The sequence below is a fragment of the Bos indicus genome, chromosome 10 (genome assembly GCF_029378745.1).
Source record: "Bos indicus isolate NIAB-ARS_2022 breed Sahiwal x Tharparkar chromosome 10, NIAB-ARS_B.indTharparkar_mat_pri_1.0, whole genome shotgun sequence".
NCBI classification, from domain to species: domain Eukaryota; kingdom Metazoa; phylum Chordata; class Mammalia; order Artiodactyla; family Bovidae; genus Bos; species Bos indicus.
The window spans coordinates 1,464,525-1,479,557 of record NC_091769.1 but is presented as its reverse complement, the minus strand read 5'-3'; the positions used below and the strand labels follow the sequence as shown (position 1 = coordinate 1,479,557).

At 43.4% G+C, this 15,033-nt stretch overlaps 1 long non-coding RNA gene across 1 annotated transcript; it reads right to left on the bottom strand.

Moving 5' to 3' along the window:
- Positions 1-1,920: 1,920 nt before the first annotated feature.
- Positions 1,921-13,460, bottom strand: LOC139185178 (uncharacterized). Its single transcript, XR_011568694.1, has 3 exons — positions 13,381-13,460; positions 8,365-8,434; positions 1,921-2,487 (listed from the first exon to the last, which is right to left on the bottom strand). It is a non-coding gene; the product is annotated as an uncharacterized lncRNA (long non-coding RNA).
- Positions 13,461-15,033: the final 1,573 nt, after the last annotated feature.

The following is a 15,033-nucleotide window of genomic DNA, read 5'->3' as shown; positions in this document are numbered from 1 at the left end:
AGGTACCCAAAGACAGAGGCAGCTGTGAGCTGCTTTGAACAGCCAACACCCGCAACAAATGGAGTGGGTTGGGAGCTTCAGCCTAGAAAAAGAGGATTTGGGTGGGATACCAATAGCATCTGCCTCAGAGGGCAAATGGCAGCAATGATTCCAATCCAGGAGCAGATCCAGCACTGATTCCAATCCAGCAGCAGATCCAGCACTGATTCCAATCCAGCAGCAGATCCAGCAGTGACTCCAGTCCAGGAGCAGATCCAGCAGTGAATGCAAGTTCCCTTAAGCCATGCCATTTGGATCACTGTTGGCAGTTCTTGAATGCTCAGTCATGGGACTTCTCGGTAACGAAAACAGAACTGCCAAGTAATACCAATTGATCCAAGAGCTACAGTTACAGAGACGTTCAGCCCACAAGCTCTCTGTTGCTGTGGCACTGAGCAATGGTTGTGAAGCATTTTTTTAAGGGCGCTCTAGGTAGAAAACAGCACATCAAATGCACAATTCTTATTCTATTAACAGAAATACACCATGCACTTCACAAAGTTTGATGCCATTAAGAGCTGTCCGTATAAGACAATAAGGATGACATCATGATATGAGCTTAGCTGTCTGTTTTAGAAGTAACGTCTCAGACGGCAAAACCCCGTTAGGATGAGTAATATGAGGAAAAGCACAGGACTGTTTGCTAGGTACATGCTGTTGTATTGTTAGGAGAAAAATAAGTACAGTGTGGGCTCTGTGTTGTCAGTGACCGAAGGTCACTTGAGTCACCATTCCCTGAGGTTAGCAGATGAACTTCAGATGAGCAAATAACACAAATCAATGCTTGCTTCTCTGGCATGTTAATCACAGAGCGAGATTCCCTGCAGATTTCCACCTTCTCATTCTATCTGCTACTGAAAATGCTTTCTCAAGCCGTGGATCTCATGACCTGAAAGGTCCTTTATGAAATTTCTTGTTCATAATTCATGCTCCTGGCTGGGTAGGACTAGGACATTGAATGCAGAAGCTGAATTTAGCAGCTTGGTCACTGCATAGTTGCTGAGTGGTGGGACTTCCAGGCAGGCAGTACACTGCAGAAGAAACCTGGGCTGAGAGTGCCAGGGTGAATGCAGGGTTGAACAGAGAGAATGTTTTATCTTGCTTCTAAAAAAGTGCTCTCCATGAGACAGGGATCAAGGGTTCCAAAGAGAACAAATGGGGAGAAAGATGATTGGCTGCCTAAAGAAATGATAGCAGTCAAACCATGACAGTGTTTGGAAGACAAGGACTGTGTCACTTATTTTTCTTAAAACTGCCCATCTCTGCATACGAAGGGATCATGCCTAACTAAGCTGGGTCTTTGGCATATTGGATTTTTCCATTGTCTTCCAAAGTGCTTGATGTTTTTAGGAAGAGCTTGCTGTAAGTACATGTTGACTTACTATTGGGTTGTTATTAATGTTCTGCAGTCCGGTTAGTTTTAACTTATTCAGATTGAAACAGGGGATATTAACTGGGTACCTGTGTGAAAAGATAGCTTTTTGAGAAATAGCATGTTTATAAATCACCTCAAGAAGCCTTTAAGTTTCTGAGTTCTCACCCCTTTAATGAAATGATTCAGTGAGAAATTTTGTTTCCTGGTTTCTTTACAGTTCCAGATTTCTCAGAACAGTTTTTTTCTTTCTTTCTTTCTTTTTTTTTTTTTGTAGGCCAATGTAGCAACTCTGTGGGTGCCAACCTACTGCTCTTTCCACGTTGACAAAAATAGCATGATGATAAATGCTCTAACCCAGTAGTAAGCATGCGCATCTCCTGGAGATCTTGGTAAAATCAGATTTATAAGAACAAGATGCTAAGTTATTAGGTCTAGGGTGGGGCTCAAAAATCTCATTCATAAGAAGCACTTGTCTAGCGCTTTGGTTGTTGTTCTCATTTTATTTATTTCTTTATTTTTAAACTTTCTATTTTGTATTGGGCTGTAGCTGATTGACAATGTTGTGATGGTCTCAGGTGAACAGTGAAGGGACTCAGCCGTGCATGTACATCTATCCATTCTCCTCCAACCTCCCCTCCCATCCAGGCTGGCACATCACCCTGAGCAGAGTTCCCTGTGCTGTACAGTGGTTCCTTGTTGGTTATCCATTTAAACATAGCTGTGGCGCACTCATTTGGTTCTGAGGCAGATGTGTTTCCGTGGGCTATTGCCACAATGATACTGCATCACGAACCACTGAAATCTCCGTGGCAGACAAGAGTAAACATCTGCTCCTACTCGTGTATCCACAGGGAAGCTGGAGAACAGATTAGCTAGGCTCCAGGCTGTGGGTTGCGTCCAGACCTGCTGCATGTGTCTCTCCTCCTTGAACCAGCGTCTACGTGAGGCAGGCTCTTGTGGCAAAAAGCAGGAGATGAGGTGGCGCGCCAAGCCTCCACTGCATATCCCACTGGCCAAAAGAAGCGACTGAAGCAGAAGCCAAGGGAGGGGAAGTATACTGTTTTCGTGGAATCCTGGTGGAAGAAGTAAATATTTGCTGAATGATAATTGATCACAAGGTCATACACAAATCCTGTACATTAAAGTGCTAGAGTCTCTGGAACCATCCAGGAAAGGTGAATGCAAGGTCACTGTTTGTTTATAGGTGATTCAACAAACATTTATCAATGACAACCAAATGCCAGCCAGATGGTCATTAGTTTTTGCTTAATATTAATGATTAATTAATTAATATTTTGTTTAATATTGATAATAATTAGTTGTTGTTTATCTGAAAGGAGTCCAGTCCAGAGAAAGATAAGTACATAGATAACTACAGGCAATGCTTCTCTAATGGCTCAAGCAGTAAAGAAACTGCCTGCAAATCCAGGAGACACAGGAGACGCAGGTTTTGGGAGGATTCCCAGGAGGAGGAAATGGCAACCCACTGCAGTATTCTTGCCTGAGAAACCCCACAGACAGAGGAGCCTGGTGGACTTCAGTCTGTGGGGTCTTAACGAGTCAGACATGATTGAGCATGTGAGCAGGCACGGGGGTGCCAGTTACCAAATAAGAGAAGCAATAAGATTTATTTTTAAAAAATCTAAAACCAACCTGAGAAGCAAAATGTGACGCTCTCTGTGAGCCAGCAATTGTAAAGTATCCTTAAAATATGGGAAACACATAGAATTGGATTATAGATGAAATCAGGCCCCAGGGTACTCTCTGGAGAAGACTGCTGAAAGTAATAACAGTGGCTCCTGGAATGTCTCAGGCTCACAGGTTGTAGACACAAGGGCAAGGGAAGGCCTGGGTACCATTCTCTTAGCAAACAGCAAAAGTCTTGGGGATGATGTTGCTTGGCCCACATAGGGGCACCTTTCCTGTGATGCTAATTGGCCCATATGAATCTTAGTCTGGCTTCTAGATGGAGTTCAGTTCAGTTGCTCAGTCATGTCTGACTCTGCAACCCCATGACTGCAGCACGCCAGCCCTCCCTGACCATCACCAACTCCCAGAACTTACTCAAACTCATGCCCATCACATCGGTGATGCCATCCAACCATCTCATCCTCTGTCGTCCCCTTCTCCTCCTGCCTTCAATCTTTGCCAGCATCAGGGTCTTTTCCAATGAGTCAGCTCTTCGCATCAGGTGGCCAAAGTATTGGAGTTTCAACTTCACCATCAGTCCTTCCAATGAATATTCAGGACTGATTTCCTTTAGGATGGACTGGTTGGATCTCCTTGCAGTCCAAGGGACTCTCAAGAGTCTTCTCCAACACCACAGTTCAAAAGCATCAATTCTTCAGCGCTCAGCATTTTTTATAGTCCAACTCTCACATCCATACATGACTATTGGAAAAAACCATAGCTTTGACTAGATGGGCCTTTGTTGGTAAAGTAATGTCTCTGCTTTTTAATATGCTGTAATATGCTGTCTAGGTTTGTCTAGATGGAGAAGAGGAGCTTACTAGACCATGGACAAACAGTACAGGAGGTGGTTTCCTAAGAAAATATCATGATCTTGTCAAAAGAAATACATCCTTCATGCTAAAATACTATGTGGCTAAAACAGAGATTTGTTTATTCTGACATGGAATACCTTTCAGACATATTGTTGGATAAAATAAGAAAGTTCCAGGATATTTTACATGTGAATTAATTCTATATTTCTGTGTATACATTTGTATATATGAAAATGCATCAAAATGTTATAGATACACACCAAAGTCCTAAAAATAGTCCTTACATTGTGGAGGAGCCTGGAATTTGAGGATAAAGTGTAATAGAAAGGAACACTGAGTTTTCCTATATTATCTGACACTGGTTGCCTTTTCCTCTCACTGGGTATCCCAAGACAGTAGAGACTTGACTTTGCCTATCTTGCTCACTACTGTATCTCTGGAAATTTGAAGCACAGCTGGCATATTTCTAGTGAGTGCTTAGTAAATGTTTATGGAATGAACGAATGGAGAGCATGCACGTAGGGATGAAGGTGTGAAGTGTCAGGGACCAGTTAGGAAACTTCAAGGAGTTTGACATGATCAGAGTGCTTGGTACGAAAGAAATGGCAGAATGTGAGTCTGAAAAGACATCCAGAATCCACTGATATTCGATGCCAAGGAAGTGGATTACTCACTGCAAAACAGAGACATTAGACAGGGGAGAGCAATGAAAGAGTTCGTGTTTTAGAAAGGTGACTTGTGCAGCCATTTGAAGGGTAGAATGAAAGAAAGCAGATGGAGAACTAAATACCAGTCAAAGAAAGTCTGCTATCAGAGCCCAGGTGAGAAATGACAAATCCTGAAATAAGGGTGGGGCAGGAGGGATATAGTTGGACTATAAAGAAGGCTGAGCACTGAAGAATTGATGCTTTTGAACTGTGGTGTTTGAGAAGATTCTTGAGAGTCCCTTGGACTGAAAGGAGATCCAACCAGTCCATCCTAAAGGAAATCAGTCCTGAATATTCATTGGAAGGACTGATGCTGAAGCTGAAACTCCAATACTTTGGCCACCTGATGCGAAAAACTGACTCATTTGAAAAGACCCTGATGCTGGGAAAGATTGAAGGTGGGAGGAGAAGGGGACAACAGAGGGTGAGATGGTTGGATGGCTTCACCATCGTGTCTATGGACATGAGTTTGAGTAAACTCCAGGAGTTGGTGATTGTCAGGGAAGCCTGGTGTGCCGCGGTTCATGGGGTCACAAAGAGTCGGACATGACTGAGCCAATGAACTGAGAAGGGATAAGGAGCAGTTGATGATTTTGAGAGATAGGCAGTCCTTACTGACCTGTGGAATGTGAGCAGGGTGGGGTGGGGGGTGTAGGTCGATTCCAGGTGTCTGGATAAACCACCATGGGGATGCTGGTGCCATTCATCAAGAGAGGGGACATGTGAAAAGAAGTCTGTGGGTGAAGGATAGGAACCCATTTTTTGATAAACATTGATTTATTCCCAGTTCCTCATTTTTTCTTTTTCCTCTGTATTTTAAAAATGTTTTCATTTTATATTGGAGCATAGTTGATTTTGCACTTTCATGCATTGGAGAAGGAAATGGCAACCCACTCCAGTGTTCTTTCCTGGAGAATCCCAAGGACGGGGAAGCCTGTAGGCTGCCGTCTATGGGGTCGCACAGAGTCAGACACGACTGAAGCGACTTAGCAGCAGCAGCAGCAGCAGCAGAGTTGATTTACAGTGTGTTAGTTTCAGGTATACAGCAAAGCTATACATATACACATATCTATCCTCAAATTCTTGTCCCGTTTAGGTCGTCACAGGACACTGAGCAGAGTTCCCTGTGCTATATAGTAGGTCCTTATTGCCCCCCTATTATAAATATAGCAGTGTGTGTCTGAACAAGTCCATCTCCGGACATGCTGATTTCCGGGGAACAGTGGAGCCTCCAGGTAAAGCTGTCCCACAGAAAACCTGGGGTCTGGAATGAAGTCTCCCTTTTCTTCTGCCCAAGGAGAGCGTTTCATATTTCATTAAACATTTTTAAAAGGAGCCAATGCTCAAACAACAGAGTGTTTAATGCTTCCCAACTTAACAAAAGAGAGGCAGCCCAACAGGGATGGTTTTTTCCCAGGGCCTAGGATTTCAGCTCACCCAGCTCTGTCTAGTATACCTTATCCTCCTGCTTCATTAGCCGAAATAGCAATAATTCTGCAATTAGTAACAAAGAAAGACTGTAATATGTACACCTGGAGAATTAAAAATATTAAGGCACACAGAGAGACGTTTGGGGACACAGGCTGCCTCCAGTTTAAAGGGCTTATCTGGTCAGGGGTTGCTAGGGGAGAGACAGGAACGCACAGCCCCTCAGCTGAGGTTCTCATCTGGCAAAAACCTCTGCTTTCTTGCATGCTCTGAAATCCAGAGCATCTATCCCTTTCAGTGGCCTGTGCATCCTTCTGTTTCATCTGTTTCAAGGCTCAGAGTTGGCAGTAGCGATAAACAGTAAAAATCGGGATCAATGGCCGTAAACAGAAAATGATGATCTGACTCCCCTGGGAACCAGTTCCGCACCTGGCACTTGAGCGCAGGAAGCACAGGAGTACAAAAGAGGCTCTCACCCTGTATTCTTTTTCCTCTGCTCTGAAAAGGTGAGGCCTGGGATGAGGAGAACTTTCTTCTCCCACAACAAAAGCTGAAAACTTAAACCTACCTTGTGCCTAACCACTGGCCTTTCTGGAAAACCTTCCCCTCTTTGTCTCTTTGTGTTTCCCAGCCGTTGGAACTGGAGTGCTCAAAGAAGTACCTGACCTTGTTTGTCAGAAAAGAAACAGAAAATGCTGACCCTGAATTCTCTGATTTGCTCCTGCTGCTAACCTAGCAGTACTGCAGAATCTCAGACACTTCAGCAGCCTCAGCTGGCTGGGGCTGCAGAATAATGAGTGTGTAAAGCTCCTCGACAAGAGCCTTCTCTTCCCTCTAGAGGGAGGGAGGCCATTAGCAAGGAGTGAGCACAGGGGGAGTGGCGTGCAGGGGCGCCCAGGGTAAAGGCCCATTTCAGCCAATACTGATGACCTACTAGAACCGTTCCTACTCAGAATGGCTTATCTGCTTTGTTGTATTGTCTGGGTCCTGCCATTAATTTTGTCAGAAGAAGAAACTGAGCCCACAGGGGCAGAGGCAATATCTCATTCATTGCCAGAACTGAAGAAAGAACCTAGATTTAGAGAGGCAGAGATTATGGGGAAGACATCTTTTGCAAATTTGAAAGCTTTTACATTCAATTTGCAGAAGAGAAACACAGGTTTGGAGATGTTAAGAGACTGGTTCAAGACACAGAGCTAATCAATAGCAGTGTTTCAACTGGGCACCTTCACAGATAAGCATCAGAATACAGCTCTGGCATATTTAACCAAAAAATGTCACTTATTAGAGGGATAAAAAGAGGATGGAAATCTAGAAACCCAAATCAGGAAGAAACTCCTGTCCTAAAAGGAGTTAGGACAGATATAAAGAGAGAAGGGATTTTCAACCCCCTCACTTAGGAGTCAGTTTGAACCAACATTTTTTAGCATCTTTGCCTTCACTCTGCTCAAGATGGTCCATGTCCTAAGAGAAAGTGCTAGATTGACCAAGCTCAGTTCCACATGTCCACCAATTGGAGGTGGTGGGCAAGACACTGTCTCCAAGATTTAGAGACCCATCAAGTCAACATACAGTGGGGAAAGGTTATTTCCGCAAAAGAAAATGGGATACTGTTAGAGAGAATGGGTGAGGAGTGGCTACCAAATTCAAATGTCCTCTAGCTCATGAACATCTAAGACCAAAGTCTGCATTCTTTCTTTCCCTATTCCTGCATGATATAGGCAGAGGTTGTTAATCAGTGGTGATTTTGTCTTCCTACTCCCAGAGACATTCAGCAATGTCTGAAGACATTTTTGGTTGCTGGGAAGAAGTGTGATTGGCATCTAGTGGACAGCAGCCAGAGATGCTGTTGACAATCCTGTCATGCACACGACAGCCCTCCAGAGGAAAGAATAATCCAGGCCTCAGTGTCAGTCGAGCCAGGCTGGAGAAACTCTGGTATGAGGAGACAGGGAACTGAGATAATACACCATGTGTTTAAGAAAATTCAATAATTTAATTTGGTGAAAGTACGGGCTTACATATAGAAAAGTTGGAGGGGGAAAAACTTTTAAAAAATAGTTTCAGATCAGATTTTGTGGGGTCTTCAATCACAGGTTAAGTTGTCTATAGGCTATATTTAATAGGATTGGATGCTTTGTAGCCCAAAATGAAATCTTAATTGCCTGGGCCTGGCAGATCTCTGTTTTTGTCTGGAGTTTATCTGTAGGAGACTTTTGGAGAACAGGACTGAATGCCACGAGACCGTCCATGACAAGACCCCATCTGTGTAACCTGCCCTGACTCACAGGGCCTCTCCTAAGAGCTTTACCTCTCTGTGCTGCTCACGTCTCTCAGGGATGTGATTTTGGAAAGGTCGTTGCTTCTTAGAGTATATATTCCTGCTAAAGAGATTAACATTAGTATCAACATTCAAGTAATACAGCTGCCAAATGATCTGTATTATTTCAGAAAAAGCTGTTTTTAAAATAGACATATTTCATTGGTTCATTTTTTTTCACACCTCTGAAATGAGGATGTACTTACAATCAATAGTACATCCTCATTTCAGAGGTGTGGAAAAAATAAATTGCTACTGGCGCACTTGGCGTGGGCGGCTGCGACCGGCACACTTGGCTTGACCGAGAGGAGCTACCCCACGTCCGAGGTCAGGGGCAGAAGCCGGGAGGACCCCCATGCCCGAGGGGCGGCGGCCAAGAGGAGTTACCCCACATCCGGGGTCAGGGGCAGCCTCGGAGACTGCCAGACTGCGACGGTGCAGGAATGGCCAAGAGGAGACGCCAGGGGCGGCGGTCGGGAGGAGCTACCCCCGCGTAGGAGGTCAGGAGCGGCAGCGGAGAGGAGCTACCCGCGTCCAAGATCAGGGGCAGCAGCCAGAGGAGCTACCCCACGTCCAGGGAGCTGTGGCTGCGCCGGCGCAGGAGGGCCTAGAGGAGCTATTCCATTTTCAAGGTCAGGAGGGGTGGCGGTGAGGAGATACCCCTCGTCCAAGGTAAGGAGCAATGGCTGCACTTTGCTGGAGCAGTCGTGAAGAGATACCCCACGCCCAAGGTAAGAGAAACCTGAGTAAGACGGTAGGTGTTGCAAGAGGGCATCAGAGGGCAGACACACTGAAACCATAATCACAGAAAACTAGTCAATCTAATCGCACTAGGACCACAGCCTTGTCTAACTCCATGAAACTAAGCCATGCCTGTGGGGCAATCTAAGATGGGCAGGTCATGGTGGAGAGATCTGACAGAATGTGGTCCACTGGAGACGGGAATGGCAAACCACTTCAGTATTCTTGCCTTGAGAACCCCATGAACAGTATGAAAAGGCAAAATGATAGGATACTGAAAGAGGAACTCCCCAGGTCAGTAGGTGCCCAATATGCTACTGGAGATCAGTGGAGAAATAACTCCAGAAAGAATGAAGGGATGGAGCCAAAGCAAAAAGAATACCCAGCTGTGGATGTGACTGGTGATGGAAGCAAGGTCCGATGCTGTAAAGAGCAATATTGCATAGGAACCTGGAATGTCAGGTCCATGAATCAAGGCAAATTGGAAGTGGTCAAACAAGAGATGGCAAGAGTGAACGCCGACATTCTAGGAATCAACAAACTAAAATGGACTGGAATGGGTGAATTTAACACAGATGACCATTATATCTACTACTGCAGGCAGGAATCCCTCAGAAGAAATGGAGTAGCCATGATGGTCAACAAAAGAGTCCGAAATGCAGTACTTGGATGCAATCTCAAAAACGACAGAATGATCTCTCTTTGTTTCCGAGGCAAACCATTCAGTATCACAGTAATCCAAGTCTATGCCCCAACCAGTAACGCTGAAGAACCTGAACTTGAATGGTTCTATGAAGACCTACAAGACCTTTTAGAACTAACACCCAAAAAAGATGTCCTTTTCATTATAGGGGACTGGAATGCAAAAGTAGGAAGTCAAGAAACACCTGGGTTAACAGGCAAATTTGGCCTTGGAATACGGAATGAAGCAGGGCAGACTAATAGAGTTTTGCCAAGAGAATGCACTGGTCGTAGCAAACACCCTCTTCCAACAACACAAGAGAAGACTCTATACATGGACATCACCAGATGGTCAACACCGAAATCAGATTGATTATATTTGCAGCCACAGATGGAGACGCTGTATACAGTCAGCAAAAACAAGACCAGGAGCTGACTGTGGCTCAGATCATGAACTCCTTATTGCCAAATTCAGACTGAAATTGAAGAAAGTAGGGAAAACCACTAGACCATTCAGGTATGACCTAAATCAAATGCCTTATGATTATACAGTGCAAGTGAGAAATTGATTTAAGGGCCTAGATCTGATAGATAGAGTGCCTGATGAACTATGGACTGAGGTTCATGACATTGTACAGGAGACAGGGAGCAAGACCATTCCCATGGAAAAGAAATGGAAAAAAGCAAAATGACTGTCTGGGGAGGCCTTACAAATAGCTGTGAAAAGGAGACAAGCGAAAAGCAAAGGAGAAAAGGAAAGATATAAGCATTTGAATGCAGAGTTCCAAAGAATAGCAAGAAGAGATAAGAAAGCCTTCCTCAGCAATCAATGTAAATAAACAGAGGAAAACAACAGAATGGGAAAGACTAGAGATCTCTTCAAGAAAATTAGAGATACCAAGGGAATATTTCATGCAAAGATGGGCTCGATAGAGGACAGAAATGGTGTGGACCTAACAGAAGCAGAAGATATTAAGAAGAGGTGGCAACAATACACAGAAGAACTGTACAAAAAAGATCTTCATGACGCAGATAATCACCATGGTGTGATCACTGACCTAGAGCCAGACATCCTGGAATGTGAAGTCAAGTGGGCCTTAGAAAGCATCACTACGAACAAAGCTAGTGGAGGTGATGGAATTCCAGTTGAGCTATTCCAAATCCTGAAAGATGTTGCTGTGAAAGTGTTGCACTCAATATACCAGCAAATTTGGAAAACTCAGCAGTAGACACAGGACTGGAAAAGGTCAGTTTTCATTCCAATCCCAAAGAAAGGCAATGCCAAAGAATGCTCAAACTACCGCACAATTGCACTCATCTCACATGCTAGTAAAGTAATGCTCAAAATTCTCCAAGCCAGGCTTCAGCAATATGTGAACCATGAACTTCCTGATGTTCAAGCTGGTTTTAGAAAAGGCAGAGGAACCAGAGATCAAATTGCCAACATCCGCTGGATCATGGAAAAAGTTCCAGAAAAACATCTATTTCTGCTTTATTGACTAGCCAAAGCCTTTGACTGTGTGGATCACAATAAACTGTGGAAAATTCTGAAAGAGATGGGAATACCAGACCACCTGATCTGCCTCTTGAGAAATTTGTATGCAGGTCAGGAAGCAACAGTTAGAACTTGACATGGAACAACAGACTGGTTTCAAATAGGAAAAGGAGTACGTCAAGGCTGTATATTGTCACCCTGTTTATTTAACTTATATGCAGAGTACATCATGAGAAACGCTGGGCCAGAAGAAGCACAAGCTGGAATCAAGATTGCCGGGAGAAAAATCAATAACCTCAGATAAGCAGATGACACCACCCTTATGGCAGAAAGTGAAGAGGAACTCAAAAGCCTCTTGATGAAACTGAAAGTGGAGAGTGAAAAAGTTGGCTTAAAGCTCAACATCCAGAATGAAGATCATGGCATCTGGTCCCATCACTTCATGGGAAATAGATGGGGAAACAGTGGAAACAGTATCAGACTTTATTTTTTTGGGCTCCAAAATCACTGCAGATGGAGACTGCAGCCATGAAATTAAAAGACGCTTACTCCTTGGAGGGAAAGTTATGACCAACCTAGATAGCATATTCAAAAGCAGAGACATTACTTTGCCAACAAAGGTCCAGCTAGTCAAGGCTATGGTTTTTCCAGTGGTCATGTATGGACGTGAGAGTTGGACTGTGAAGAAGGCTGAGCACTGAAGAATTGATGCTTTTGAACTGTGATGTTGGAGAAGACTCTTGAGAGTCCCTTGGACTGCAAGGAGATCCAACCAGTCTGTTCTGAAGGAGATCGGCCCTGGGATTTCTTTGGAAGGCATGATGCTTAAGCTGAAACTCCAATACTTTGGCCACCTCATGAGAAGAGTTGACTCATTGGAAAAGACTCTGATGCTGGGAGGGATTGGGGACAGGAGGAGAAGGGGACAACAGAGGATGAGATGGCTGGATGGCATCACTGACTCGATGGACGTGAGTCTGAGTGAACTCCGGGACTTGGTAATGGACAGGGAGGCCTGGCATGCTGTGATTCATGGGGTGCAAAGAGTCGGACACGACTGAGCGACTGAACTGAACTGAACTTTAATCAGTAGCACTTTTTTCTTTCTCAGGGATATATACAATTATGGCACTTAGATGTCATGACCCTTTAAATTCAATGAAATATGATACATTTATTATTGTTTAAATTTTATTCATACTCAGTTCAAAGAACTGGGATTATATATGGGTATTAGGGTTGAACTCTGGCAGAATACTAAGAACTATACAGAATATCATGATGGAACTGGTCATTCTCTGTCATCATTGTTTTATAATTAGAAATACAGCTCTTATATTGAACAGAAGAGGTTTTGTAACCATGCAACCATCTCCCCAGTGGGAGCATCCAGGGCCTGACCCCAGGGAAAAGTTTCATCTGTGTTTCAAAGCTTTTCAAGAGTATTTGACAGAAACATTCATTCAGGTCAAATTGCACTGACATATGCTTTGGGGCTGTTCTTATTTTGTACAGACTTCCTTGGCCCATCATTAGATAATTGTATTTGTACAAAGGAAATGGAGTAAGATTTCCTTCTGCATCTTTTCTGTGTTTCTCATCTTTTTCTCTAAGAGGACTTCCGCCCTTCCTTTGTCATCTGCGTATATCAGAAGATGAATACGTAATGACATCCACTCTCCTGTAATATTATCAGCCCAACAAACAAAGGCTTGAACTAAGACTAAAGAAGGGGAGCTGGAAATGAAGAGTGGGAAGCTTAAGCAACTGTGAATTTCCAGGAAATATTTATGAGCTGATTTAAATACTAATAAGCTGTCGTCTGACAGCAGCAGCAAGAAGATGAAGATACTGGAGCTCAAAGTCCCAGCTAAGCCATGGGCTCTCTCATATCTACGCAAGCTGCAGAGCAGAGCAGCCACATTTTAAGCCTCCTGCTAAACAGACATGCCAAAAAGCTGTTAAGTGAGAAACTGACATTTTCCCCCTGATTTCGATTATTTATTTCTGCCATAGTACTTAGCAATCAATTTGAATCCCATCTTAAAAAAGTATCTAGGGCCTAAATGTAAAAATTGCTTTGCGCAAACCTTTTATCTCAATGACTACTATATTAGGAAAAACGCTTTCAATTTCCTTTTCTGTCCACTTTAAGAATCTGCCAAATAGCCTCTCCTTGCAAGTTCCGATGAAGCAGCATGAACGATGTCTCCAGAGTGTAGTAAGAGGTAATTTATCTGAAAATGTCTCCTGTCCCAGCCTGAATGCAGAAAATACTTCAGTTGCCTATGGGTTAGAAAAGATAAAAACACTTGCTGTTGTAAAAAAATAAATTTAACTTCCAAAGAGCATTTTACATATATTGCCTTGGGTCTGACAATCTGCTGACTTGATCCAAAATAAACAACTGGCTTTCGCATTTCTAAATCATAATTCAAGGTTCCACACACAGAAGTGCTGTTAGGGTTTATTCAGCAGAGATTTTTTTGAGAGGTGGGGTGAGAGAGGGGGTGGGTGTAGGATGCAGGAGGCTTTTTTCCAAACATGTAGATGCTGAGTAAGGCAAGGAGAAAAATAGAAGGAGGGAACCCAGAATGTTTCTGGGAAACGATCTCACCTTTAGAACTGAGAGGCTGTAAATCCCGAAAGTTGGACAGCAGAGAGTTGGCTGCACCATCTAGAAACTTTGCCCATGATGCCCTGCCCTAGAAACATGGCGACCACAGGGCCTGGGACTGGAAGAAGGTGAGGGAGGTTCTCAGGTGCAAAAATTAAGGCAGCACCAAAAAACTCAATAATCAAGAAAAATACTATTCTTATGCAGTATTTTAAAAAACCAAGATTAATGCAAAAATAAATAATGAACCTAGCACAATTTTAAATAATAACTGGATTCAACAATACCAGGCCAAGCCATGCTGAAGCCCAAGGCAAAAGGAATAAGGTGCACCTCTATATAAACAGTTTAATGTTTTTAAAAATTTTTTGAGATATAGATTGTGAATACATTGCTGATATTTTGCTCCATTAAATACAGGAAAGTAAAATTATAAAACATTCTGCTTGGAATATAAGTCAAATGTTTAAACTTAATATAATGTGGGTTTTTATACACCTGTTGTTCCAGTTTTTGGTATTTTTTCAATTTCATGAATGTTCTGGTCAAAACTCTGTTGTGGTAGCATTGCACTGAGCTTGACCAGAAGACATGTTAGAAACATTAATATGCGAGGCTGAGCAACACACCTGAAGACACAGGGACTTTTGTCAAGGGTGCTTAGTGTTTGTGTGCTGTGGATTTCATGGTATGTGCAACACTTGCGGACCGCTGGATTAGGATGCTCCAATTAGAAGACAACTCACTGCTCACTACTAAACAATGAAGAGAAACTATGTTCATCTAACAAGAAGTCCAAAGGAAGAGTGGCTGCAGAGTGGTTAATTCAACATCTCGATGACAGCAACCAGGATTCAGATTCTTTTTATTGTCCTGCTCAGCTAAACACAGCAGGCATCTTCATCTTTGACAGGCTCCTCTCACAGGAGAAGGTGGCTGTCCCACTTCCCGGCATGCATGCTAAGTTGCTTCAGTCATGTCCAACTCTTTGGGATCCTATGGATTGTAGCCTTCCAGGCTCCTCTGTCCATGGAATTCTCCAGGCAAGAATATTGGAGTGGGTTGCCATGCCCTTCTCCAGGGACTCTCAAGTAAACACAGTGGAGGAAGAGGGATTGTTTTTTTC